This window comes from Lissotriton vulgaris, chromosome 5, assembly GCF_964263255.1.
Source record: "Lissotriton vulgaris chromosome 5, aLisVul1.2, whole genome shotgun sequence".
Classification (NCBI taxonomy): Eukaryota; Metazoa; Chordata; class Amphibia; order Caudata; family Salamandridae; genus Lissotriton; species Lissotriton vulgaris.
Window position 1 is genome coordinate 385,210,148 of NC_141693.1, and position 27,636 is coordinate 385,237,783.

Sequence of the window (27,636 nt, forward strand, 5' to 3'; positions counted from 1 at the left end):
TCAGTCCTTTTTCAAAGGACCAAGGAGGGTTTGAGCACCCTCCCGGGCACGAGTTACACTCTGATTGCCTGCCAACACTCCAAACCAGGAAGTGTTGGCAGCCATTTTGTGACCAAGTCATAAGATAACTGTGGAAAAAAGGATGAAAAAGAAGAATAGGGGTCAGGGTAGAAACACTGTGACTCCCTAGGCCTGCTCAGGGCTTCCCACAAGGACCCCCAGGGCCTCCCCTAATTATTATTTTTTTAATAAAAAAAAATCGAAGTTGCGCTTGGTGGGCGACTTCTGACGTGAAAATAACAGAAAAAAACAAGCGTGGGTTTCCATGCTTCGTTTTTCAAAGCCCCAGGTGGGCCAGGTCCCGGGGGTACACAGCAAATAATTTGTGGGGGCCGCCTGCAGACCCAGGACCACCATCTCCCCAGGGCTGAATAAAAAAAAATGCTTGGGGGTGGGTCTCAAACTCCACACGCTGACCCGGCGACCACCACCTCGCCGGGCTTTTAATAATAAACTGTGGGGGGCACGCGGTCTCCCCGCAGCCCCGAGGACCACCATCTCCCCGGGGCTCTGTTTTAAAATAAAAATTATGTGTGTGGGGGAAAACAGCCCCCCCACAGTCCCTGGGGACCTCCTCCTCTCTGGGGCACTTAAAATTGAAATTCTGGGGATCGTTACAGATCCACAAACCCTGAGGACCACCAACTCCATGGGGCTTTAGAAATGTTGGATCGGGGTTTGTGCGCCCCCCCCTCCTGGAGCCCATAGTGGGCCCTGGGGACTGCCACCCACCAGGCCAGCTCTTGCAATTTCCCGGGGTGCCCACTCCTGGGACACTGCTGTTTGCTATGGCAGGGTGGGAGCTTTGCGGCTCACGCCTGCCATAGCAAACTCTGCTTTGCTTCATTGAAGCAAGAGGGAACCTGCTCTCGCTTCAATGAAGCTAAGCAGGATTGCTTTTGGGCAAGGGGAGCTGCATGTGAGCTTTTACCCTTGCTCAAAAGAAATGCCAGTTCCCGCAGGAGGCAGGGATCCAGTGGGACGGTGGGGGTATTGGGACTCCCCAAATTAATGGAGGTAGACATTTTTTTCTGCCAAAGTTTGGAGTCGTCACCCAAGCACAGTGCTCAGCTCAGCCCCATGGTGTGAATGCGATGGGTGCGCGGCTCCAAGCAAAAATAATTAAGATTTTTTTAAAAAGCTTGGTTATAGGTTGGGTTATTGGGTGGATCTAAAAAGAGCCCTTGTTTTCATTGGGAGATTATTGTAGCTACAGGTAGGTGTGGATGCAGAGCTTAAGGTTGTTGAGAAGCACTCTGTTGCCTCGATCAGTGAAGTGTACTCCACAACTTCTTTAGATGCCATCCATATGGAAAGGTAGATTGTTGTTATAGATGGAGCCCATATTATGGTCTCTGAGGTAAGCAGAAACAGCTTAATTTACTTTTTTTCTAGCTTTTTCAATCTGAGGACAACATTGATTGGACCAGTTCCATTTCTGTCTTTGGCATATGTTCCATTTCTGTCTTTGGCATATGTTAGAGTATACAAAGACAGTTTGGGAGTAAAGCAATATCAATTCTACAAAGTTGTCCTTCAGTGCACAATAATGAGGTCAGGGGGATGGAGATGTAAAAAAGGTTATAACCAAAGGCATCAATTAATACTTTCTGTCCAATCCATTAAATGTCTACATTTTGCAAAGCTAGGTCTTTGTCAATACCTCTGTGTCCAGCATACCTTTTGCACCAGAAAACATACCTGTGCCGAACAATCCACACTGAAAGCGTCTTAAAGGGATGACTGGAAGTAATGAAACGATGTTTGTAGCTGAAGTAGTCAGTTGGTAGAATGAGAGCTATCTAAAATGGCGGACAAGATGCTGTTTTTAAGAAAGTAGAGAATTGATTGGCTGTTTAGGAACTTTGTACATTCAAAAATCGGGTGCATTTTACTTTCTTTAAAAAACAGGTTTCTTATTGGTTAGTAAAACAATTGTGAAAGGTGCAGTAGAAAGGGTAGGGTTATATTTTAAAAAGTCAACCACACCGGCTGTTTGCATTTGCAACATTGTGTGTGAACTTGAAAATATGGTGAACTTGTGACCTGTCAGTTTAGTTGAATGTTCTATGAACTGTTACTAAGGAAACTGGAATTAAGCAGAATGGGGGTAAAAGTCAGTTGCTAAGGGTAATTATGTGTAACCAATAGATGTGCTGCCACCTGATAGTTCAGACAAAGGAACTTTCAACCCTAATGTTAGTTTGTCATCTGCTTGCATTCCGGCAATTTGATGGGGCTTGTTGGGGTGGGGTAGGATGTGTGCGACTTTGGGATTCATGTTTGACTTGTATCGCATGTGGCAAATGTGCAGCAACACTGTGTGTTACGTTGCCTCACATCTGCTCCTCCCTCCCTCCAAGCCTATTCAATTGTGTGTGCTGCATGGTTGCATAAGTTGCACTCCTACGGCAAACCGTTGTCATGCTTTTCTGCGCATGTCCACAAGCCTGATAACGACACACTGATGTTGTAGGCCTATGGTAAGGACAGGACAGACACAGATGTAGAGTTCATGCCTGGCTGAAGTCGCGCTGTGAGTAGGGCTAGGCACGTGGCTCATGCTGCAGCAATACAGATACTCAAAATACTTGGCATGTATGAGCCAAGACCCTGAGTGGTCTTGCCCTCCTTCATTTCTCAGTTCGTGCGAGCCTACCCACCGGGTCCATGCTACATTGCAACATTGTTGATTGTGTGCCAGGTGGCACCAACACTAAAACACAGACACATGTATCAGTTACTTACTTGTTGAGTCCAGACCTGAACCACGGCCAGAGCACTGGGCAAATTCTGCACACCCCTACGAAGTACTGGCATAAGCCGTCTCTGCCCACTGCGCTTATGCTTACAGGGGGGACGACAAAGCTACATAACCAAGGTCTTCCCCACTGCCAGAGGTAACATGGTTGCGTCCACTGTCCACAGCACAATGTAATGTGGTAGGGCCCAGGGCTATCATGCATACGTAATTAACACACGGACACAGTTAGATAGGTAGTGGAACTGGCTATGGGCACGTGCGCCCAGCCCCTTTTTATTACCAGGGTCACATGTCCAGTGATGCCTGTGCTGGATGCGTGTAGGGTGAGTGTAAGCCAGCCCTCAGGGAATGGGCAGTGCTGGCAACAACTACAACAGTGATCATCGGCTTTAACATAGAGATTCAATCATAAAGGGTCCGTGACTTGTGGTGCACTAAGGTAGGGGCACCAGATCTGAATTCAAGCAGAAAAAGATTGTATTGTAAAGGGTCCATGACTTGTGGTGCACTGAGGTAGGGGCATCAGAGATGAGCATGCTCATGTGAAGAAATTGTTAATGTCCCTTTGGTATATTCCTGCTGCTTGAGGTGACATTGTTGTGTCCGATGTCTACAGCACGAAAGTCAATCATAAAGGGTCCATGACTTGTGAAGCACAGAGTTAGGGGCACTTGAAGAGCTCAGCATGTGCGCAGCCAGCGATGATGGCATGTCCTTGCAGGTCAGGATTGGTTGGATATGAGTGAGACCTGTTGACTGCAATGTAGGCCAGAGGTGATGGTCAGCAAGGGCCCACAGCCATGTGGCGTTGACTTGAGTTGCACAGAGTTAGTGGCACCTGAAGCGCTCAGCGAGTGCGCAGCCAGTGATGATGCGTCATCTGGGCAGGCCGCACTGGATGCAATGTCTGTTGCCTAGTGGACTCTGCAATTAATGAATCAAGACTGAATTTGAATTGTGAGCCCTGCTGACCACAGTGTAGGCTGGAGGCAGCGGTCAGCAAGGGCATACAGCCACGTGGCGTTGACTTGAGCTGCACTGAGTTAGTGGCGCCTGAATCACTCAGTGTGTGCGCAGCCAGCAATGATGTGTAGTCCGGGTGAGCCGCACTGGTAGCAATGTCTGTTGCCTACTGGAATGCGTCATCTGCAATCGCGACTCGATCTGAATTGTGAGCCCTGCTGTCTGCAGTGTAGGCCAGAGGCAGTGGTCAGCAATGGCCCACAGCCACGTGGCATTCACTTGAGCTGCACATACTTAGTGGCACCTGAAGCACTCAGCGTGTGCGCAGCCGGTGATGATGCGTCGTCCAGATGGGCCGCACTGGATGCAATGTCTGTTGTCTACTGGACTCTGCAATTAATGAATCAAGACTGAATTTGAATTGTGAGCCTTGCTGACTGCAGTGTAGGCCGGAGGCAGTGGTAAGCAAGGGCACACAGCCACGTGGCGATGACTTGAGCTGCAGGGTTAGTGGCACCTGAAGCACTCAGCTTTTGCGCAGCCAGCGATGATGCGTGGTCTGGGCGGGCTGAACTGGGAGCAATGTCTTTTGCATAATAAATTGTGCCTCAATAAGGCCACATGCCGGTGACTTGTGTCGCACTGACTTAGTGGCACCTGAGGCCCTCAGCTTGTGCGCAGCCAGCAATGATGCGTGGTCTGGCTGGGCTGCACTGGGAGCAACTTCTGCTGCCTACTGGATTGCGTTATATGTAATCGTGATTCGATCTGTATTGTTAGACCTGCTGTGCGCAGTGTAGGCCGAAGGCAGCGGTCAGCAAGGGCCCACAGCATTGACTTGAGCTGCACAGAGTTAATAAAGAGTAATAGCTCAGTTGGGAGTGAGAACAAGGGAGAACAAGCACTCAACCATTATCAATTAATTTCTTTTGGTTGTTGCTATAAATTGATTGGAGTTGATGTTTAAGTTGTGAACTGATGAGTTGAAGTTATATATTCCTCTGTTCACTACTTTGTTGCTTTTTATTTGTGTCTCCCTATACTTTGTATCACAATTTACTTTACTGAAACCATATAAAACTTTTTGAACAACATACTTTTAACTTTCTCCGTGTTTTTCTCCTTCCAATGATTGATTTCTAATTTTTGTCATTTGTGATACCCTGTTGGTACATTGGAGTGTGATATTTACAATACGACTCCCAACTGAGCTATTACTCTTTATAAAACAAATCCCTTGTAGCACCCCTTTGACCTGAATGAACCATTGCCCAAGCCTACAAGGGTTTATTGGGTTACCCCTGTTACAATCACGCACAGAGTTAATGGCACCTAAAGCACTGTCCGCAGTGTACATCCAAAGCAGTAGTTAGCACAGACATAACTGTGCGGTGCTGTGCCGCTGGGTTTGAGGCCGGCGGTCATGGTGGTGGCCTTGTGGCAGGGTGAGGGCCACCGCCCTGGCAGACTCTATGGCCTTCCCATAAGTGAACCACGTCCAGAGCTCCAGCCTATTTATTCACACTCCTACGCTGGAGTGGCGTATGTCAGAAGAGCCCACTCCGCTTACGCTTACAGGTGGGGATGACACAGCTACATGACCGAGTTAATCCCCACTGCCTGAGGTAACATGGTTTCCTCTACTGTCCACAAAACTAGAAGCACCAGCAGTATATGTCCACATGGAGAGGTCTGTGCACTGAATAGTGAAGTCTGTCCAGCACATCACCGCCACACTTGGCATTGTGTGCATTCTTATTCATGGGTGACTTGCCTCCTTCACACATACTTTTTTCCCACCTCTCCTAACATTCAGCTATTGTGTGAATGAGGGGCCATGCCATTTTTGGAACGTCCTCTGTTCTCTTTTGCGCTGCCTCAGTCGTAGTCGGGTGTGGTGGTCCGGGCGATTCCGGGGGGCGGTGGCGGTGGTAGTTGTTGTGGCCCTCTTGGATCTTCGAGCTGCATGATCAGTAGCTGCATGACATGTATTGGTCTTCAGATGTGGCTCCGGGCTTGGCTCCAATTCATACTGTAGGTAGTCACCCTTACACCAGTAAAAAGGCAGGTGTTAAATTCCTACTGCTAACGCGTCTTATCGCCTGTTTTTGGATCGCATCGCAGATTTGGCTGGTCGTTGAAAATATTGGGAAATGGTGTTTTCATGTTTTTTGCACGGGAACACCTACTCTGCATATCATTAGCATTAGTTGTCTCTCTCATTGGTGATGTTTTTTGCGGAAGCTATCAGTAGAAAACTGGTGATATGGCAGTTTGCACCAGGTTGAGAATGGGATGATAAGCCTTTTACCACTTTTGCTGCGCTAAAGTGACAATAACCCGCGATAAGTCCTTAAGAATACGCACCGTCATTTTTTTATTTATTCATCTGAATTTGGGCATCAAGACACTTAAAATAAAAAATAAAATATATTTTTTTTTTGCCCCGGGGGTCCTTGTGGGTTTCCCTAAGCAGGCCTAGGGGGTCAGGGTGTTTGTACACTGCCCCCTTTTCTTGTTTTTTCACCTTTTATTTAACTCTTTTCTTGTTATTCGCATGTGATTAACCCTGGGTGGAATACTTTTGTGATGTTTTCATAGCATTATTGTGTGTGTGTTGCATAAATACTTTACACACTGCCTCTTGATATAAGCCTGGCTGTTCTGTGCCAAGCTGTAGGAGAACACAGGTCATCTTTTAGTGTGTAGCCACCTTACCCTGACTAGAGTGGTGTTTCCTGCTTTGGCAGGGTGCATACCTCTGCCAAGCAGAAACCCAATTTCTACACCCACTAACATTACTGGATGTCAGAAACATATATCTTGAGATTAAAGCTCAATTTATGGACTGTATACTTTCTACTAGCTCCTCCTTTTGTGTTGCTCAAAACCACCCTGTTCTCTTTACACCCCTGTGAACCCCTCCCTCTTAGAGCTACAAAATGAATCTCACCAAATCTCTTGCTCATGGTACCCTCTCCGAGCCCAAAGGCAAACAACGCAATAGCATGGCATTGTACATCTACCCCAGTTCAGGGTTCTTGAACTAACCTCCTCCCTTGATCTTACCACCATGTGCCCCCAATTAAAATTTTACATGTATTTTCATTCATCATCATCTTGCATTTAGACCCATTCAAACAGGGGCAGCTCCTCCATTAGGGTGGAGGCGTGTTGCCCCACTGCTTTCTCGCAGTGCGAGAAGCAAAAACATAAAATGGTATTTTAAATATCATTTTATGTTTTTGCTTCTCGAGCTCCGAGAAAGCAGAAGGCAGGGTTTGCCTGGTTAGGGGCAGGTATGAGGGCATGCCTGGTTGGGGGCGGATGGGTGGGCGGGTCAGGGAGGAGTGGCTTGGCCACTCTGAGTGCTAAGTCTGTTTTGGTTGGCTCCCTGGGGACGGCCAAACCAATCATGTGCACCGTGGATTTTCTCTATGCAGGCTGCAGGTGTAGTGTAGTTCCTATTTTCCCAATAGGCCCTGCGCATTGGAATAACATAAACAGTAGTATCGACGTAGAAGTGCGGATCTTCCAGGCCTCTACTGACTATGCTAAACTTAATTGGGTTTGTTACCAACTAGCTCAGAGGTCAGTGGAAACTTTTTTGACTGAATAGGTGATCAGCTTCCCTGGCACAGCCAAGAAGGGATTCAGTTTTCCAACAACCGTGCAACATGACAACTTTGCTCCTCAGATAAAAGTCAATCTCTAGAGTCGTGTGAAACAATAGACAGTTACTTTACTCAGTCAGTTTTTGTGCAGATTACTTTCACAATATGTAGAGAATAGAGAGACGGGCGTTTTCAATAAAAGGTATTATTTATTGAACAGTCTTTCTTCTCATACAAGAGAAATGAATTGCCACAATTGCAAGACTTGTTATTATAAAAAGTGCGTACAGTAAAATGAATATTGCGAAATAATACTGTAAAAGCATTGATATGGTTTCTTAGCCATACAATGGTTTAAAATGAATAAAACATATATACATTCATATATACATTTGACTAACGTACTCAACTGGTGCTTCTAACTACGCCTACCCCAGTGTACCTGACCTAAGCCTAACACTTGGAAGGGGAGTAAGTAAGTAGCTTTAGTTAAGTTGGTTTTGCCAAGGTTTGCTTCAAGAATTCTCTCTAAGGGTTTAGTCAACACCATACCTCTGGAATAGAATGTTGGAGGGCTTGTATCTCGTTCAGGACTCGATATCCCAGTCACTCGCAAGAGTAGGCGGGAAACGCCGGAGCTGAATTTTCTCGGCAGGAGAAAAGACAGCGTCTTTCTCAGCGCGTCAAAGAGGAGGAGGAGGGGCAGCATCCGTGGGCTGGTTGCATCTTCTGGGCTCTGCAAGGGACGGCTGTTCAGCTCCTCTGTTCACCACACCATTGTTCGCTCGTTCGCAGCGATAGCATCAGCAGCAATAACGGCAGCGATGTCTATGAGGCAGCTAGCATTTGCTTAAGGCAACGTTGGTAATATTTATACCTGAAAGGTGCCTTGTTTGACGTACGACGTACGTTTTTGGACATAAGACGTCAATAAAGAATTCACTAGGAAGTGATTGTCTCTCAGTGCTCATTAGAGTTCTATTACTAATCAAAACATAGCAAGTGGGGCTTTCCCAGGTTGCTGAGTTTTATCTTGTTGAAGAACTCGGAGTGTAATCTAGGAATCTTAGATAGTGGCTTCTGCTGTGTCATTTGCACTAATGAGCTGCAAAGGAAGCTGCAGAGGAAGTGATTCTGAAATGTGGCTATGAACGTGTGAGGCCAGAGACGCGTTTCTGAATATTGCATTTGATCGGTTATGCCAATATAGGGGTACAAAGGGATTATAGCCGTATAGGAGCATAAGGTCACAGTATCGATCAGGGTCCTAGATTAGAACGCGACACCCACTCCACGAGTTTATGTCCATCAATTTACTAAAACTATAGCAAAAGATGCATGTGTAACATTACCCACCCCAAAATACATATATGCATTTGGAATGGCGTATTCGAAATACGTGGTAATTTTGGTACTGTACGTCTTTAAGCATAGAAATCATTCAAAATTATAGCATATGTAATCAATGAACGATTTTGCAAAAAAATTACACATGAAATATCTCTGAATACAGAAAAAAAGAGGCGAGATAATTTCATCACATATAAATGCATTGCAGTAAAATGTGCTAGAGGCTGATGTAAAGTTATTATGTCTCTAGTTTCATTTAAAAATAGAAGTGGAAGCTTCTGTTCTTTATGAATAGGTCTACTTTAAGCATAGAATTTTTGTGCCAGAAAAAGGTGAATATTTTAAAAAGTGTTCAATTCAAAAAAATTGTTGTTGAACAGGGGAAATAGAGTTCCAACGGTTTTCATCAGTTTTTGTTGATCAAAACTGAAGGCCGAATTCAGAGTTCATGGGAACGCTGTGTGTCGGAATGCTTTTCTAAAGTTATTGTTTCTGTTCGGGTGAGAACATCATATCAGACAGGCTCTCAAAAAATTGGTCTACAAAATCAGGTGACAGTTCGACCAAATTCGATAGTGCTGTAACTTGGCAGGTGTGAGAGTGATTGCTATCATCAAAGTCTGGATCAGCAATGCTCACAGAAGGTCGTAACTGGGTGATGTTGCTTTTGTCAATCGCTCCACTGTTACCACCTAGTCATAGTACAGGAGTCTCAACAAATGCCGTCATCAGGATTAGTAGCCGCTGGGGACAACACAATGCGTGAGCCGTTATCGGACTGAGCAAAGTATCGATATCCATTGGTACTGCTTATGGAAGTGCAAGACAGATGTCCAACACGCATTCATCTCCGCATAGAATACATCGTAGCACATGTAAGATTCAGGATTGCCATATCTGTCTCAATGAAAGAAACCAGGTCATGTTTAGATCTCTCAGCCTGGCCAATCCAAGGACTCTAGTTATTCTGTCCCGGTAGCGGATTGCTAGGATCGTTTCTTCCATCCTTGTAGGAGTCATGTCTGAGTTTTGGCTTGCCATATCGGAGCAGGAGGGTCAAAAATAAAATCCCTGCTACAAGTCCCAAAAATAGGGGTATGCCGCCAAAGGCTGAATGGACAAAATTGGGAATGATTCCCAGAATTGCTTGAAATGGTGTTAGCAGTCCCGTAAAAATCGTCTTAAATATGCCTGGGATGCCTATGGCACTAGACATGTTAAGAATTTGGCTAAGCATTTCTGTAAAATGCACGGGGCAATTTGTTGATAAAAGGTCATGAATCTCTGTAGCTGTCCTTGCAACTAGGAGATCATACGTCTCTTTTGATGACGTGATGGGCACTGTTGTCTGCAAAAGCACAGACTTCATTTTGCTTAAAGTATCAATTCGTATAGAAGAGAAATTCAAACGAGGCCAAATGGGAGTCTCTATGTCTCCAGGGCCGCTCAGAAACAATGCTTGCATACAGCATTTGACCATGGAAGTTACGCTTACGAGATAGGCTTTCCCTGGCAAAAAGCCACAACAGCTGTGATCTGTTATTAGAATGTAACTCCCATTCGAGAGCTGCATAAAGAAAGGCTCTATCTGCGTTGCAGGTGTGACATGTTGGTGGCATGAAAGGTTGTTAGAATTTCCTTCACAGGCTCCGTGTAAATTAATACCCTGGCACAAAAGTATACCGCTTAGTGAATGTTTACAGTTTTCACCACTAAGAAATACATTTTTGTTGCTGTCACTATAGCATGTGTGTGTGTATGGTAATTTCCATGTTGACTTAACGTATCCTTTACCCAATCGTTCATACTGGCCAGTAGGTATGTATTCAAGGCAATTTTTAAATCTGAAAGTTGTTATCGGAATTGTGATAATCCCGTGTATTATCCATTCAATGACAGGACTTTCTGACATTGTCAAAGGTAATCTCTCAAGTTTTTCGATGCTCAGGATTGTATAGTCTGCTCCTTTCTGTGCCAAGCTGATTTGTTTATCAGTAAGGTTAAATATGGAAAACAATGACGTTGTGTTGATTAAACGCCAAGGCACATAGCCTGAACGAAGATTTTGCAGCGTCCAGCCTAACTGTACAATAGAACGCAATTGCGACTGGCCATGCTGTAATATTAGCAAGTCTTTGTCTATTATATCAATGGCAGATGATACAATGCTGTCCAGTGAATATATTCTGGAGGACAGAGTCAATAACCCATTGTCCACTACAGAAAGTGATTTTTCCAAATTAATACGATCAATTTCTCGTATTTTTTCAGCTGTTTCAATTTGTGTGACTTTCCAAGCCTCGTTATATGCAGCATAGATATGGTCGCTATGAAATGCTTTTGACGCTGTTTGCGTGGTCCCATAATAAAATCGCGTAAATCAGCACCATCTTTAAGTAAAGATAAGTGTTGCTTAATTTCAGCCAGTGTGGATGATTCTAGCCATTCAAGGCACAGCTTCCCTACACTGTATGTTGTTACTATCCCTGGATGTTGTCTCTGGGAGTATCTAGGGTCTTGTCTGGACATTGTTAACCCCTGTGTTTTGTTCAGGAATCTATCTTGACAGTTGTTTGTGTCAGTAGGCTAGATTAACCACTTTTTCCAATCAGGATGTGTTCTGTTTAAATATAAAATTTTAGTTAAGTCTATCTCAATATCTGTTGTTGTATTCTCAGGTATTGGCTTTGGAATAGACGGTTTGTTAAGGTCTTTAATCTTAGCTAGGCCAAGACAGGATGTTTGGTTAATTGTTTCATTTAAAAACATCATTTGTTCTGGGATCATGCAGGCACGAAATAATGCTTCTAGGCCTTGTACCTGCCACTCTTTTGTACCCCAGATGGTTTTTGTTTCAATGTTATTTTTCCAAAAATCAAAACCAAATGTCATCATTTTTTCATAAAATGCTTTTGAATATATCAATTTAGTATTTGTCAGCATTGTTTTCAATCCTGCTTTATCTAACAGTTTATAATAAAACGTTTCTGCATCACTGGTGTTAAACCCTGAGAAGTACTGAAATTTCTCATAGAATGTTTTAGAACTGCTTTTAGGTGGTGTAGCACAATGTTCCCATTGGTTATTCTTAAAAACATTTCTAGGCTGTGCAGATTTATGCAAATAATGATCACCATAGTGTGTGAAGCAGAACATCTGTTCATAACTAGACGAACCTTGCAAATAATCATGATCTGTGAATCTAGCTGACATTACTAAATCAGACATCATATTATTAATACTTTCAAAGTCCCAATCATCAGAGAATGTGCTAGGTTTTACAAAGTCACTTAAGGAAACCTTGAATTGATAAGGATACTTCAGGATTTCGACCGGACCATAGATTCCATAGTCAGTTTTCTCCCATACTACCCCACCGGGTATCGGAATGGCTGTGACATTTACTGTTGACAGTTCTCTTTTCTTCACGTGGGATGATCTGTGTGGTTTGAGGACTAAGTTGATGTTCTGACTTGCTGTGTCCATTGTATTGTAATAAACTTTCCTAAAATTAAAACTAAAATTAGGCATAGTAGGAGTATGAATACCCCTGAAATAATCCAATGCTCAATCAATTGTGCATCCAGATATACTTCTTTAATTTGTTGAAAGAGTTCTGTTGCTTTTTCTTTAAAAGTCTTTGTTTCTGGCATCACTTCTGGGTTGCTTTGATCCTCAGAAAAGTTATCGAAGTTGATAAAATAGCCAGAGGCAGTTCTGTCAATTGTTGGAATTGTTCTTTCAATTTGTCTTTCGGTAGCACATTCTGATGCCACATCATTGTAGACTGGTGTTTCTTGACGAACTGTTTCAATCTGTGTTTCAAGAGGTACGAGTTCCATGGCATTATTGCATAGTCCCTCTCTGTGCACTGCAGGCTGATCGAATGTGATTAGTCTTTCAGTTTGAACCTCTTGGATTGTTGCAAGTTTGGGTATTCTGTTGTTTCTTGGGAGTCCACTGGGCCTACTGTTGATTATAGGCCACATGCTTGTGGTTTTACCAGGTCGATTGATACAACTCTGTTCTCCTTTTTACCAGCAGGCGGCGGTAGTACTACTGATCTTGTTCTGTTGATTGCTAAGACAGTTACTGCTTTTCTGTAAGAAGGCCCAAATTCCTTCTTCACTGCTATTTTTTCTCTGACTAGATCCCCAATCTTTGGAATCCAGACAGGCCTTGCTGGGGCTGGTGCTGGTGGTGCCTCGTCAGTGGTAGCTGGTTGTTGCTTTAACTTTATGTTGCTTAAGGATTTTCTTGTTTTGTTCAAGTCCTGTAAAACAGCCAAACGGTCTTTGATGTCAAAGTCTGTTTTCTTGTCGTCTACCACTGATACCTGACTAAGTCCTGAATTCACATTCTAGTTCCGAACAATAGTTCGTATGGGCTGAAACCTTTTAGAGAATTTCTTGGCAAGTTATTTAGGCTTAACTGGACACTTATTAAATGTTTGACCCACCCAGCACCCGAACCTAATACCTTCGCTGTTATAGATTGCTTTATGTCCCGTTTTTTTCTTTCTACCACACTGTTCCCTTCGGGGTGTGACAGACAAGAATACCGCAACCCAACTCCCATGCTGGCCATGGCCTCCTTATAAGCTCGAGAGCTGAAAGCAGGACCCTGGTCAGAATGGAACACGGCAATTGCGCATGTGCCGATAAAGACTCGCAGATCTTTTATAACCGTTCTGGCATCAGCCGAGTGCTGGGGCCACATTTTTTAAGTGAGTTTTAGTCTAAATGATTAATAGGACGCTGGATGGCATGTAGACAGCATTATGCCACCATGGCATTAATGCGCTTGACTCATTGCTGTTATCCCTGTCGCAGTCCGGGCAGTACTTTACATATTTGTAGTGGTGTAGGCTCATTCCTGGCCACCAGTACACTGACTGTAATTCTTTCAGAGATTCCCTCATCTGTATGTGCATTGGACCTTCACCCATGTGTGCGTCTGCTATTAATAACTTTCTCTGGTTCATGTTTGGAATTACCCTATCCCCCACTCCAGGGATTCGAGCAAAAGGAACGGAGTTTGCATCAAATACGTATGCATAATTGAGTGGATAAATCACGGGTAGTGCTGCACAGTCGCCTTTTACGGACGTTTTGACTGCCAGCATGGTTTCCCCGTCTATGTATTTTTCTGAACGCTTTTTTGTGGCTACGGAAGCCGGTTTAGTTGCTTCCGCTGTGGCTGTATTAGCCAATGAATTCCCTGCAACGTGAACACCATCACATTGATGACTCAGAGTGTGTATCATGTGAGTCTTTTGTAGTTCTTTCTGTAAAAGAGCTACCTGTTTCCAGAGCAATTTATGCTTTATTGTGGCACCTGTGTCATCTTTGTAATCATTTTCAATCCTGCTCTGCAACTTATTATTGTAAGAGTTGACGCAAAAATGAGAATCGCACACGATTAGTGTCGGGAATTCACGTTCTGCATTTTCAAGCGCCATCTTTAAAGATCTGATTTCAGCTCTCTGAGCCGAACAGTACTTCACTGATTCAGTTTTTGTCATTTTCGGTCTGAATTTACCACTCAGCCAGCGACCTTTAACAATCGCGTAGGCTGCATCGTAGGATTTGCTCTCTACGTTAAAATGTTGTACAAATCTATCTGTATAGATTATACAGGCGTACTGTGGGAGAGGCAGAAGTTCGATTGGCAGAGGATATTCTTCTTCATATTCTAAATCATTCCGTTTTTTGAAATGCGGGGCGAAATAGTATTTCACATCTTCCGCTCCTAGAGAATCTATACACTGTATCCATTTCGGATCTAGTGACACTGTAGGCAGGTTTACTGGGCTGAATAGCGCCTCGAAGGCGGATTCCGCTGTGAGGATATTAGTCCTTTTGCCATGTGCTAGTTCTCGTTCATTCGCTAATGCAGTTTCTACTGCTATCACAGTTCTTTCTGTGGGACTGAATGTTATTTCTGCTTGTGTATACAAGTGAGATTTAATTGAAATTGGTACCTTTTCTCCCTCATTAGAGGTCAGGTACGTGATTCCGCATCTTCCTGGGATGACTCGGATTACAAGATTGCGTGTGTTGTCACGTGTATCTAATTTTGTTTTTGCTAACATGTCTGTTTGCAGTGATCTCAAAATTTCTGTGTGTTTTTGAGTCCAGGTGATTGGTTTAAAATCAGGTTTAATTAGTTCGAAGAGAGGTTTAACCCTCTCTGCGTAATTTAGAATGTAAGTTCTACCGAAATTCAGAAAGCCTAGCATCGATTGTAAATTCTTCAGCGTTTTTGGAGCTTGGAGCACAGCGCACTTCTCTAAGAAGTTGTCCGCTAGGCTTTTTCCTTCACTTGATAATTTGTATCCTAAAAATAATACTGTCAGATGGGCAATTCGAGACTTTTTAAAGTTGAATTTGTAACCCTCTGCTGCGAACCCAAGTATAATGGTGTTCACTCTTTTCAAGTGAGTCTCCAAGTCGTCGTCTGTGAGATAGATATCATCTACGTAAGATAATGCCTCATCATCATACATTTGTAGTAACTCTGTTACTCTAGCTGACAATAGTCTTGGGCTGTTCTTGAATCCCTGTGGGAGCCTACAGAAATTTTTCGGTGACCCCATTACTGAGAAAGCGGTCAAGTATCTGCTTTCTGGTGCAATGTTTTGACAAAAGAAACCATTAGATATGTCTAATGTTGTTTTGTATTTTTTCCTAACTATGTTGTTCATTAGTGCAGCACTATGCGAATATTGTACTGCAAAAGTTTTGCAACATGCATTAAGGTGTCTGTAGTCCAAAACTAGACGATATGAATTGTCTGGCTTGGAGACAGGAAACAAAGGATTGTTCATTTGAGAGGTGCATGTTTCATTTACCCCCTGGTATTCAAGTTGATCTAAAATCTCCCTGACTTGTTTTTTAGCTTCTTGCTTAATGGGATACTGCCTTTGTGCAGTCGGTTGACTTTTAAACTGGATTTTGTGAGGAGGAGAGTCCTCATCCCATCCTACATGATTTTTATATAATGCTGGTGCCTGGGCTACTGCCCATTTCCTTGCATAAGTATATTTTTTTTGTGAATAGGAATGGGATTTGAGAAGGCAGGCATAATCATTTCTTCGCCACGAGGGCACTCCCTGACAAACTCTGGGGGCCAATCTTTTTCAGCTAACATAATATCATAGCCTTTTGAGAGTTTATCCCAAAATAGACCCCTTATTTTCCTAGTCTTATCACCCTCTATATGCAATGTTATTTTGTATATCTTATGGGCCTCGCTAACTCTGGTGTCGACAGTTTCAACCTGAATGTATTCATTCGTGTCCACTGTCTCCAGATGACTCATCAAGATCTTGCGGGCTATACTGATTTCTGCTGCACTGTCTAGCATTGTCTGTGCCCACTCCCCATTTTTCAACTGTGTCCTCAGTATTCTCGGCATGTTCGATTACTCTAATACTGGCTACCTTCTTTTTTTTAAATTGAGATTTTTTTACTCTGAGCAGGTTCCTTATCTTTGGACTTGGTGTGCTCTCCTGGGTCTGACCGTCCTCTTCTTTCCGATTTCTGCGAAAAAGATCGAGAGGGACGTGTATCAATACTTTGATATCTATCAGGCTTCTTCAAATTATCCCTGTTTCTAAGGTTATATCTTTTCTCAGAGGGCTCCCTTTGGGGAGACTGGTGTTCTCGAGTCGGAGTTCTTTCCCTCCGTCGAGGAGACCTTCCTCTGGACTGGAAAACTTTTTCCTTGGGAGTGGATTGTTTATTTCCATCCCAACTCTTTTTAGTAGTGTTTGAATTATTTTTAATAAATAATTTTTCAGGATTTTCGAGCAGTTGGGGCTTTACTGGTTTTCCACCCAAGCTGTCTCTACCTAATTCTTCATAGCATTTTTCTATGATTCTGGCAAGCTCAATTGGTTGATCTGTTATATCTGTTTCCTTCAACTTCTGGCAGATCGCCACAGATGCTGCTTCTCCTTTTTTGTTGGCTAATAATATTGCCGAGACCTGCTTGAAGTCTTTCAGTAATTTCATACCAAGAGTTAAAGCAGGTTCTGGACCGTATTCATTCTGAATCTGTTTTAGCACTTCTGGTATTACCGCCATAGACGGAACACCATGTGTTTTTGTGTAAATGGAAGCAAAGACTGTACCCCAAGTGTCACAGTCCTCCACGTGTGGTGCAACCCCCATTGGAAGGCAGATGGTCAAGATCCTGGGTTTCTCAGTTGGGGTAGTATTTGGAAATACTGCCTCTATTTGAGTGATTTTCTGCGCTAACCAGAAAGGAATTTGTTCCCGTTTTATGGATGTTTTACCAAGACATGACTGTATGTTCTGTGGTGTAATTTTATTGGTGTTCCCCTGATGAGGGGTCAGCTGTGGTACATTAACAGCTGTTTGGACTGTAGCAGTTCGCATTACATATTGGACTAATTGCCTATGTATTTTAATTAATGTTTTTAGCTGTGCTAAAAGTTCTTCTCTAGACATTTTATCAATGTCCGGATGTGGTGTGTAGCTGGCTAGAACCGGCCACGTTGCTCCTGGTCTACCTAGTGGACCGAGCCTGGTAATATGATCATTGTGTTTTAGGGCACCATTAAACCAGAGCAGGTGCTCTTGGAATTTTAATGGGATTTCAATCTCCTCGAAAGGAGCGTACTCTCCCGGTGGATCCTCTATTTTATAATAGTGGAACTCATGTGTTAAAAACGTAACTACTACTAAATTGAGAAAAATCCTAATTTTAAGACTTTCGGTATTTACAGAAGGCATTTAGGCGTCCTAAAGTTAGTAGTCCTAACTTTACTACTACTAAATTGAGAAAAATCCTAATTTTAAGACTTTCGGTATTCACAGAAGGCATTTAGGAGTCCTAAAGTTAGGAGTCCTAACTTCTAAAATAGACTTTATGATGGAAAGTAGATGGAAAGTAGATATCAACGCATTGCTTTGCACTAACTATTTGAGTGACTTTCTGTCACATTGCAATGGTGCAAAGTGGTGGTAAATCTGTCCAAATATTTATTTCATAATATGAACCAAAAGAGAATCATTTATACTGCTCTGCCTGTTTGCAGTGAACATTTGCCATTTAATCTGAAACAAGCTCTTGGTTACTGATAATGGGATGGAAGAGGACGGTGAATTTTTCCCTGACCTCATTTCTTCCAAGGAGTAGGATGGGTCTGTAGATTGTATAAGTATCTCACCTACACTAACCCGAGATCAAGAGAGAGACTGCCACCAGTTAATAGGACAGTTTGCCTAATTGTTCTTACTTACCCCGGGGCTCACTCACTACATGGTACACCCATGATATTGATTCTGTGGACAGGATACCTGTGAAGAACAAAGTTTACAGTTTATCTGACAAGGTGAAAGCCAGCATCAAAGAGGAAGTCTCCAAGATGCTGGTGTTAGGGGCTATTGAGTCCTCAAGCAGCCCTCAGTCCAGCCTAGTGGTGTTGGTTCCCAAGGCTGCCCTGCCAGAAGTCACACTTGAACAAAGGTTTTGTGTGGACTACCGTGGGCTCAATGTGGGTCCCCAAGACTGACAGACAGCCGAATACACAAGATGATGAGCTCATAGATCAGCTTGGAGCCGCCAAGTTCCTCAGCATGTTTGACTTAACGACTGAGTGTTGGCAGATTGCCTTGACCAAGGGAGCTAAAGAGAGATGGGCACTTCCAGTTCCGGACCTTGCCTTTTAGGTTAAAGAACACCTCTGCCACTGTCCATAGGTTGGTCAACCAGGTCCTGGCTGGGTTGGAGAACTTCAGTGCTGCATATCTAGACAAAATTGCGGTCTTCAGTTCTAGTTGGGAGGACCAATTGTGCCACCTCCAGCAGGTGCTTTAGGCTCTTCAGAGGACAAGACTGACTATCAAGGCCAGTACATGCCAGATAGGACAGGGTTCTGTGGTATACTTGGTACACCAATTAGTGGGCGACAAGGTGCAGATTCTTCAGCCAAAGATTGAAACCATTCTGTTCTGGTAACACCCCAAGATCCAAACAGATATGAGAGCCTACTTAGGCCTCACTGGCTATTACAGGAGATTTGTCATGTGGTATGGCACCATTGTTGCCTTGCTGACTTCCAAGAAGCAGGTGATCTCGACAGAGGCATGCCAGATAGCTTTAGATAACCTGAAGGAGGCCATGTGCACAGCACCCACACTCAAGGTCTCTGACTTTGCCCAAGAAGTTGTGGTGAAGATAGATGCATCAGAGCATGACATCGGGCCGTGATCCCACAGCTGAATAAAGTGGGCCTCAATCAACCTGTAGCATTCATCAGTAGAAGGTTCCTTCCAGGAAACAGAGGTGGAGTGCAATAGAAAGAAAAGTCTTTGCTGTGGTCTGGGCCCTGGAGAAGCTAAGGCCATACCTGTTTGGCACTCACTTCTGGGTTCAGACAGACCACAAGGTCCTCAGATGGTTAGTGCAGATGAGGGGTGAGAATCCTAAACTGTTGAGGTGGTCCATCTCCCTACAGGGAAAGGACTTTACTGTTCAACTCTGTCCTGGAACAGATCATGCCAATACTGATGGTCTCTCCAAGTCTCTCCAGGTTCTTCCACCTTAGTGACAAGAATTCCCAGGGGGTAGGGTAGGTCTCCCCACTTTCTGCTGGGGAGACATGTGTTGGACCTTGCATCCTTGGCGTAGTTTATCCTGACTTTTTGCCTTCTGACCAACTGTTATTTTACTGTTTTTGCGGACATCATGTTGGCTTTAGGATTTGGTACAAAAGGGAGTGGTGATGGACGGATCATCTGAATCAATCAAACACTCACACCCAGTCAAAAGATTTGGGTTTAATCCATCACTGTTCTTTAGCCCACTCTGCCACCCCAGTTCAGACATGGCTATATGCAAATCAGTCTGACCCTGTGCCTCATGGGAACAGTCCAGCCCGAACTGCCAAGCCATGTCTTCCCTGGACCGGAAACAAGCTTCCGAGGATTGGTTTCTGGCATTCCAGCCGTCTTCGGCCCGGCTTGCTTGAATCCAGTGGCAAAGTGAGCAAGGGACTCACGACTGAGCATACCCTGCCACACTTATGGCGGCCAAAAGCGGTACAAAAGGGGGTGGTGATGGACGGATTTGGGGCACTTTTCAATGCTAAAGTGGTAAAGTGCAGGTGCTTTTTACTTAAAACAGGGCATCATTGGCTTATCAATAATTGGCATATTTGATTTACTTCTAAGTCCCTAGTAAAGGGTACTGCATGTGCCAGGGGCCTGTAATGCAAATGCTTCTAGTCTGCCTGCAGTTCTGATTGTGCCACCCTTTAAACATGTCTTAGGCCTGGCACTTCTGAGCCTGTGTGTGGATTTAAACTACCATGTCAACCTGACAAGTTAACCTACTTGCCAGGCCCAAATCTTCCAAATAATTACATGTAGGGTACCCCTAAAGTCGGTCCTAAACAGCCAAAGAGCAGAGTCCAGTGCATTTAAAAAGTAGGGCATGTAGTTTTACATTTTAAATGTTCTGGTAGTAAATTACTCTTAAGTTTGTTTTTAACTGCTGCAAGGACTATCTCTCAAATAGGATAACATTGGGTTATCTATTTACAGTTTATAAGTGTAATTTCTAATTGAGAAAATATGGGACCCCCAAATTTGGTGTCTGTGGAATCACAATTTAAAAACACAACTTATGATGAAGTTGGCTTTAAATTACAATTCTGAAAATGATACTTTGAGAAAGTTGCCATTTTCCTACTTTAACAATTAGGTTCCTTCTGCCTGTCAATGGAACACATGTTTGGGGTGATAGCTGGCTTCCTGCATTCACTCAAGACAGCCTCCCATAAAGAAAATGTAGGTGTGACTAGGTGAAAAACACAATTAATGTCACCCGGTCTAAACAACAAATATGTGGTACTTCTAATAGTATGTGAGTGAACTTACATCTAAATGATTGTAAGATTAAGTGGGCACCTTGTGAACCCTAACAGGGTACCCATCAGTCACCACTCGGAACCGCCCTTCATCATTTGGGATTCCTGTATTGCCATATGTTAGGAGCAGCAGGGGTTACACAATGGAGGTAAGATGTAAAACCTCTGATGAACCTAATGCTGTCCTATATGGTGAGAGTCTCACAGGCTATTCATTAGCTGGACCAAAAGGAGGGTGACTGGGTGTGCAGTGCATGTGGTGAGAGTGCTAAGTGAAACTAAAATTGGGTGAGGGAGCAGAAAATACCTTTATTCCATGTTTTGCTCGCTCCTCCAATGTTAAAAAGCAGTGAGGTAAATTAAACAAATATTTACCTAGATGTAATGGTCAACATGTTTCTGCAAATAAGGGACCACAGAGTCCGTTGCATTCATCAGGAACTTTCTTTAGACAGAAGCTACTGCAAAATTGTTATGTGTTAAGTGTGATAAAAAGTGACTACAATTATCAATCTGCGACATGAATAAAGATCACCTGGATCCTTAGGTATCGTCTGATTTCGCAGTTGTTGTATGTCACTGGTGAGAAGAAAAACACAAACATGAAAAGAATAGTAACCACATTGATTTGTAAACAGTTAAAATGTGTTTAGTACATATATAACCACAAATGATTTTGTCAATAAAACCCTTTCGGTTTTCAGTTTTTTACCACATGAAGATATTTAGAATTATTTCATGGGAGGATACTTCATCTTACCATTGTAATCAAAGTAGAAGGCTGCACCTCGCCTGGCAACGGCTCAGGATTCGAGGGAAGCACCGCTCTAAAAAAGAGACGGAAGCAAAGAGCAAGAAATGTCATCGCTCCCTTGGTTTGTCCGAAGATAGGGTACGCATCGGCACAGTGGCAAAAGGCAGAACTACTGCACATCAAGTGGTGTCTCAAATGGGTAAAAAGGCACCTAGACGCTGAGTCCGTGTACCTTGCATTGCCTAGTACTATTTGTTTTGAATTGAAAACAGGGGAGCACTCATCATATTCACCCACTTGTGAGAAGTTTAACAGAGTTTTAAATACAGCATAAATGGGACGCCATAGCGTACTGCGCTGACAAACTACTCGTCGGCAAGTGAGCACTCGTCATGTTCGCCTGCCTGGAAGGCGTGTTAGATGTAACATAAGCGTGCAAAGCTGAGAGGGGTCAGCGATTAAAGGATGAAAAAGGAGAAAGATGCCGATTCCTTGAAGTGCTTACCTATCCGTCGGTACCTCGCTGCCTTCCTCTGAACCGATGGGGAGGCAACGAGGAACCGCGGACACACAGGTTAAAAGCATGCCAGAGATTGGTCCGGGTCCGATCAGGTGGTGTCGACGGACCAATCAACGCGCGTCTACTGTCAAAGTTTGAATAGGACAGCTTATACGTACCGTGATTTGTGGCAAAGAATCACATGGTCGGACTCATAGTCTGTATCGACCGAATTCATAGGCAAAGCCCCCGTTGCTATGGGAACACTTTCTGTTTATCTTTATCAAAAAGAGAAGCAGCGAGTCCCGTTTATACAGGAAAGCATAGGGGCAAAAACCCTCGTGATCTGTATTAAGATGTTTCCCAATATTAAATAGAATATACTCAAATAAGATGTTAAAAGATTTACTATGCATCAGTGTTGTTTCACAGAAAAAGCTACTTTGGGATGCATGCTCCTGAGGTATCTTTGACTAACATCGATTAATGAATGATTAATGGCTGCAGTCACACAGCCAGCAAGGATGTACTCAGTAGAAAGATGGAGTACTCAGTAGGATGTTGAAAGACTTACTGTGCACCAGTGTTGTTAATGATTTCCTTGAATACACGGTTTAAGGTGTCTCTGACCAGTATCGATTGATGAATATTTATGGCTGTTGTTACAGAGTGGACCAAGGGATCTCATCATTGAGTCCACTTCTATTTGTGCCCAGCCTAAATACCCACTTTTGTTCCTTGCGCATGAGAAAGGTGGTGTAGTCAGTAACATGTGAAGGGATATATGGCTGTTCAAGAACGGTCCACACAAATGCAGTGGGGTCATGTTGTTTTTCTAGAAAGTGATTCGTCAGCTTGGTAGCTTGTCTTTTGCGACGGATCGTACTTTTATGTTCGGAGATTCGGATTTTTACTTTCCGAGTAGTCATTCCGACATATTTAAGACCACAAGGACAAGTGATCAAGTAAATTAGATTGTCACTATTGCAGTTTGTAAATTTTACTTGTCTCCATGGTCTGTTGGTGCCAATGTCAACCTCGATCGATTTAGTTGTTTGAGGGCAAGCTTGGCATGATCCACACGGATGGTGGCCTGTTACTGGTGGTAGGTTCCAGATAGTTCCAAGAGCCCTAGGTGTGTTGTTCCGTGGTCTTGTATGAACAATGCGGTCTCTCAAATTCGGACCTCTCTTGAAGGAGAACAGCGGTTGCTCAATAGTGTCTTTTCCTGAATTGAGAATTGGCCAGTGTTTTTTTTATTATTTTTTGGAGGTCATTTGATAACGTTCCAAACGTGGTGACACATGTAAGTCTGTTCAGTGTAGTTTTTTCCACCGGTGGTTCAAGGAGAGCCAGTCTGTTGTTATTGCCGGCTCGTTTCATTGATCTTTTAACTAATTTTGGAGGATATTTGCGGCTTACCAGTTGTTGTTGTAATGCTCTTGAATGTGTCGCGTAGCCTTCTTTGGTCGAACAATTCCTCTGTACTCTCAAAAATTGTCCATAGGGCAGATTCTCTTTAAGAGATCTAGGATGGTGGCTGTCAAAACAGAGTAGAGAGTTTTTGGCCATCGGTTTTTTATAAAGTTCAGATTGCAAGCCTTCCGGGGTAGAAAAAATCTTGAGGTCCAAAAATGCAAGACGTTTGGACGTTTGGAGATACACTGTTTCTGGTGATGCCCTATTTTTATTGCCTCCCCAAGGTGCATAAAGAGCAGAGACCACCACCCGGACGGCCAATAATCTCTGGTATTGGATCCGCATTAGAACCGCTTTCCACCTTTGTGGATCATTTTTTACGCCCAATGGTATTTGAGATGCCCACCTATCTCAGAGACACAACTGATGTGCTACGCCTTCTTCCAGAAATTGAATTCAATATAGACACTGACCATCTAGTTTCATTCGACGTGGAGTCGCTGTATACATCTATACCCCAAGATGAGACCCTAGAAGTCATCTCTTCTCTCTTGAGGGCAAGGGATCTGAACAGCATAACACCTGTTAGTTTTATCATGGACTGTGCGACCATAGCCATGAAAAGAAACTTTTTCAGATTCGAAAAAACAGTGTATCTCCAAACGTCTGGTACCAGTATGGGGAGCGTTTTCGCCCCCAGCCTGGCGAACCTATATGTTCATCATTTTGAACAGGAACACATCTTGAATGAAACCAATCCATATATCGCTTCCATAATCATATGGAAGCGTTATATCGATGATATATTGGTAATCTGGAGAGGGACATTTGAAGACCTTATGACATTTCACCACTGGCTTAACAGCAGAAATAATTTCCTGCGTTTCACTGTGGAAGTGAGTAAAACTGCCATTGCATTTTTGGACCTCAAGATTTTTTCTACCCCGGAAGGCTTGCAATCTGAACTTTATAAAAAACCAATGGCCAAAAACTCTCTACTCTGTTTTGACAGCCACCATCCTAGATCTCTTAAAGAGAATCTGCCCTATGGACAATTTTTGAGAGTACAGAGGAATTGTTCGACCAAAGAAGGCTACGTGACACATTCAAGAGCATTACAACAACAACTGGTAAGCCGCAAATATACTCCAAAATTGGTTAAAAGATCAATGAAACGAGCCGGCAATAACAACAGACTGGCTCTCCTTGAACCACCGGTGGAAAAAACTACACTGAACAGACTTACATGTGTCACCACGTTTGGAACGTTATCAAATGACCTCCAGAAAATAATAAAAAAGCACTGGCCAATTCTCAATTCAGGAAAAGACACTATTGAGCAACCGCTGTTCTCCTTCAAGAGAGGTCCGAACTTGAGAGACCGCATTGTTCATACAAGACCACGGAACAACACACCTAGGGCTCTTGGAACTATCTGGAACCTACCACCAGTAACAGGCCACCATCCGTGTGGATCATGCCAAGCTTGCCCTCAAACAACTAAATCGATCGAGGTTGACATTGGCACCAACAGACCATGGAGACAAGTAAAATTTACAAACTGCAATAGTGACAATCTAATTTACTTGATCACTTGTCCTTGTGGTCTTAAATATGTCGGAATGACTACTCGGAAAGTAAAAATCCGAATCTCCGAACATAAAAGTACGATCCGTCGCAAAAGACAAGCTACCAAGCTGACGAATCACTTTCTAGAAAAACAACATGACCCCACTGCATTTGTGTGGACCGTTCTTGAACAGCCATATATCCCTTCACATGTTACTGACTACACCACCTTTCTCATGCGCAAGGAACAAAAGTGGGTATTTAGGCTGGGCACAAATAGAAGTGGACTCAATGATGAGATCCCTTGGTCCACTCTGTAACAACAGCCATAAATATTCATCAATCGATACTGGTCAGAGACACCTTAAACCGTGTATTCAAGGAAATCATTAACAACACTGGTGCACAGTAAGTCTTTCAACATCCTACTGAGTACTCCATCTTTCTACTGAGTACATCCTTGCTGGCTGTGTGACTGCAGCCATTAATCATTCATTAATCGATGTTAGTCAAAGATACCTCAGGAGCATGCATCCCAGAGTAGCTTTTTCTGTGAAACAACACTGATGCATAGTAAATCTTTTACCATCTTATTTGAGTATATTCTATTTAATATTGGGAAACATCTTAATACAGATCACGAGGGTTTTTGCCCCTATGCTTTCCTGTATAAACGGGACTCGCAGCTTCTCTTTTTGATAAAGATAAACAGAAAGTGTTCCCATAGCAACGGGGGCTTTGCCTATGAATTCGCTCGATACAGACTATGAGTCCGACCATGTGATTCTTTGCCACAAATCACGGTACATGTAAGCTGTCCTATTGAAACTTTGACAGTAGACGCGCGTTGATTGGTCCGTCGACACCACCTGATCGGACCCGGACCAATCTCTGGCATGCTTTTAACCCGTGTGTCCGCGGTTCCTCGTTGCCTCCCCATCGGTTCAGAGGAAGGCAGCGAGGTACCGACAGATAGGTAAGCACTTCAAGGAATCGGCATCTTTCTCCTTTTTCATCCTTTAATCGCTGACCCCTCTCAGCTTTGCACGCTTATGTTACATCTAACACGCCTTCCAGGCAGGCGAACATGACGAGTGCTCACTTGCCGACGAGTAGTTTGTCGGCGCAGTACGCTATGGCGTCCCATTTATGCAGTATTTAAAACTCCGTTAAACTTCTCACAAGTGGGTGAATATGATGAGTGCTCCCCTGTTTTCAATCCAAAACAAATAGTACTAGGCAATGCAATGTACACAGACTCAGCGTCTAGGTGCCTTTTTACCCATTTGAGACACCACTTGATGTGCAGTAGTTCTGCCTTTTGCCACTGTGCTGATGCGTACCCTATCTTCGGACAAACCAAGGGAGCGATGACATTTCTTGCTCTTTGCTTCCTTCTCTTTTTAGAGCGGTGCTTCCCTCGAATCCTGAGCCGTTGCCAGGCGAGGTGCAGCCTTCTACTTTGATTACAATGGTAAGATGAAGTATCCTCCCATGAAATAATTCTAAATATCTTCATGTGGTAAAAAACTGAAAACCGAAAGGGTTTTTTTGACAAAATCATTTGTGGTTATATATGTACTAAACACATTTTAACTGTTTACAAATCAATGTGGTTACTATTCTTTTCATGTTTGTGTTTTTCTTCTCACCAGTGACATACAACAACTGCGAAATCAGACAATACCTAAGGATCCAGGTGATCTTTATTCATGTCGCAGATTGATAATTGTAGTCACTTTTTATCACACTTAACACATAACAATTTTGCAGTAGCTTCTGTCTAAAGAAAGGTCCTGATGAATGCAACGGACTCTGTGGTCCCTTATTTGCAGAAACATGTTGACCATTACATCTAGGTAAATATTTGTTTAATTTACCTCACTGCTTTTTAACATTGGAGGAGCGAGCAAAACATGGAATAAAGGTATTTTCTGCTCCCTCACCCAATTTTAGTTTCACTTAGCACTCTCACCACATGCACTGCACACCCAGTCACCCTCCTTTTGGTCCAGCTAATGAATAGCCTGTGAGACTCTCACCATATAGGACAGCATTAGGTTCATCAGAGGTTTTACATCTTACCTCCATTGTGTAACCCCTGCTGCTCCTAACATATGGCAATACAGGAATCCCAAATGATGAAGGGCGGTTCCGAGTGGTGACTGATGGGTACCCTGTTAGGGTTCACAAGGTGCCCACTTAATCTTACATCATTTAGATGTAAGTTCACTCACATACTATTAGAAGTACCACATATTTGTTGTTTAGACCCGGTGACATTAATTGTGTTTTTCAGTTACTAAGGGAACATGCCACTGCTAGGTCTTTAAATTCCCTGTAGGCCCCCCCCACCCTATTTTGTTCGGTGTGACTGAGTGGCCATCTGCATCCTGAGCAGGATGTGAGGTACGAGCTAACTCTGAGACCTTAAGGTGCTGTCTCCTGTCTCTACAGAAAGATTTGCATTGCTACTTGTAGTGAGTCTGGAGCCAGAGCAGAAAAGGCAGGGTCTCCTGTACTTCAAAGGTATTTCTTTTAAGTCTCCCTACTTCAAAGGCCCAACTGGGCATAGGTACTGGGCCTCTGACACCACTAACTAAGAATACTTCAATAACTGAGGATATTCTACCAGGAAGAAGGACTGCTGTTCTGCCAGGAGGGACTGCCACTTTGCTGAACTGCTTTGCTCCGTTGGCATGCTGCCTGCGGCTTCTTTGCCTGGTAGTGAGAAGGTCTGAA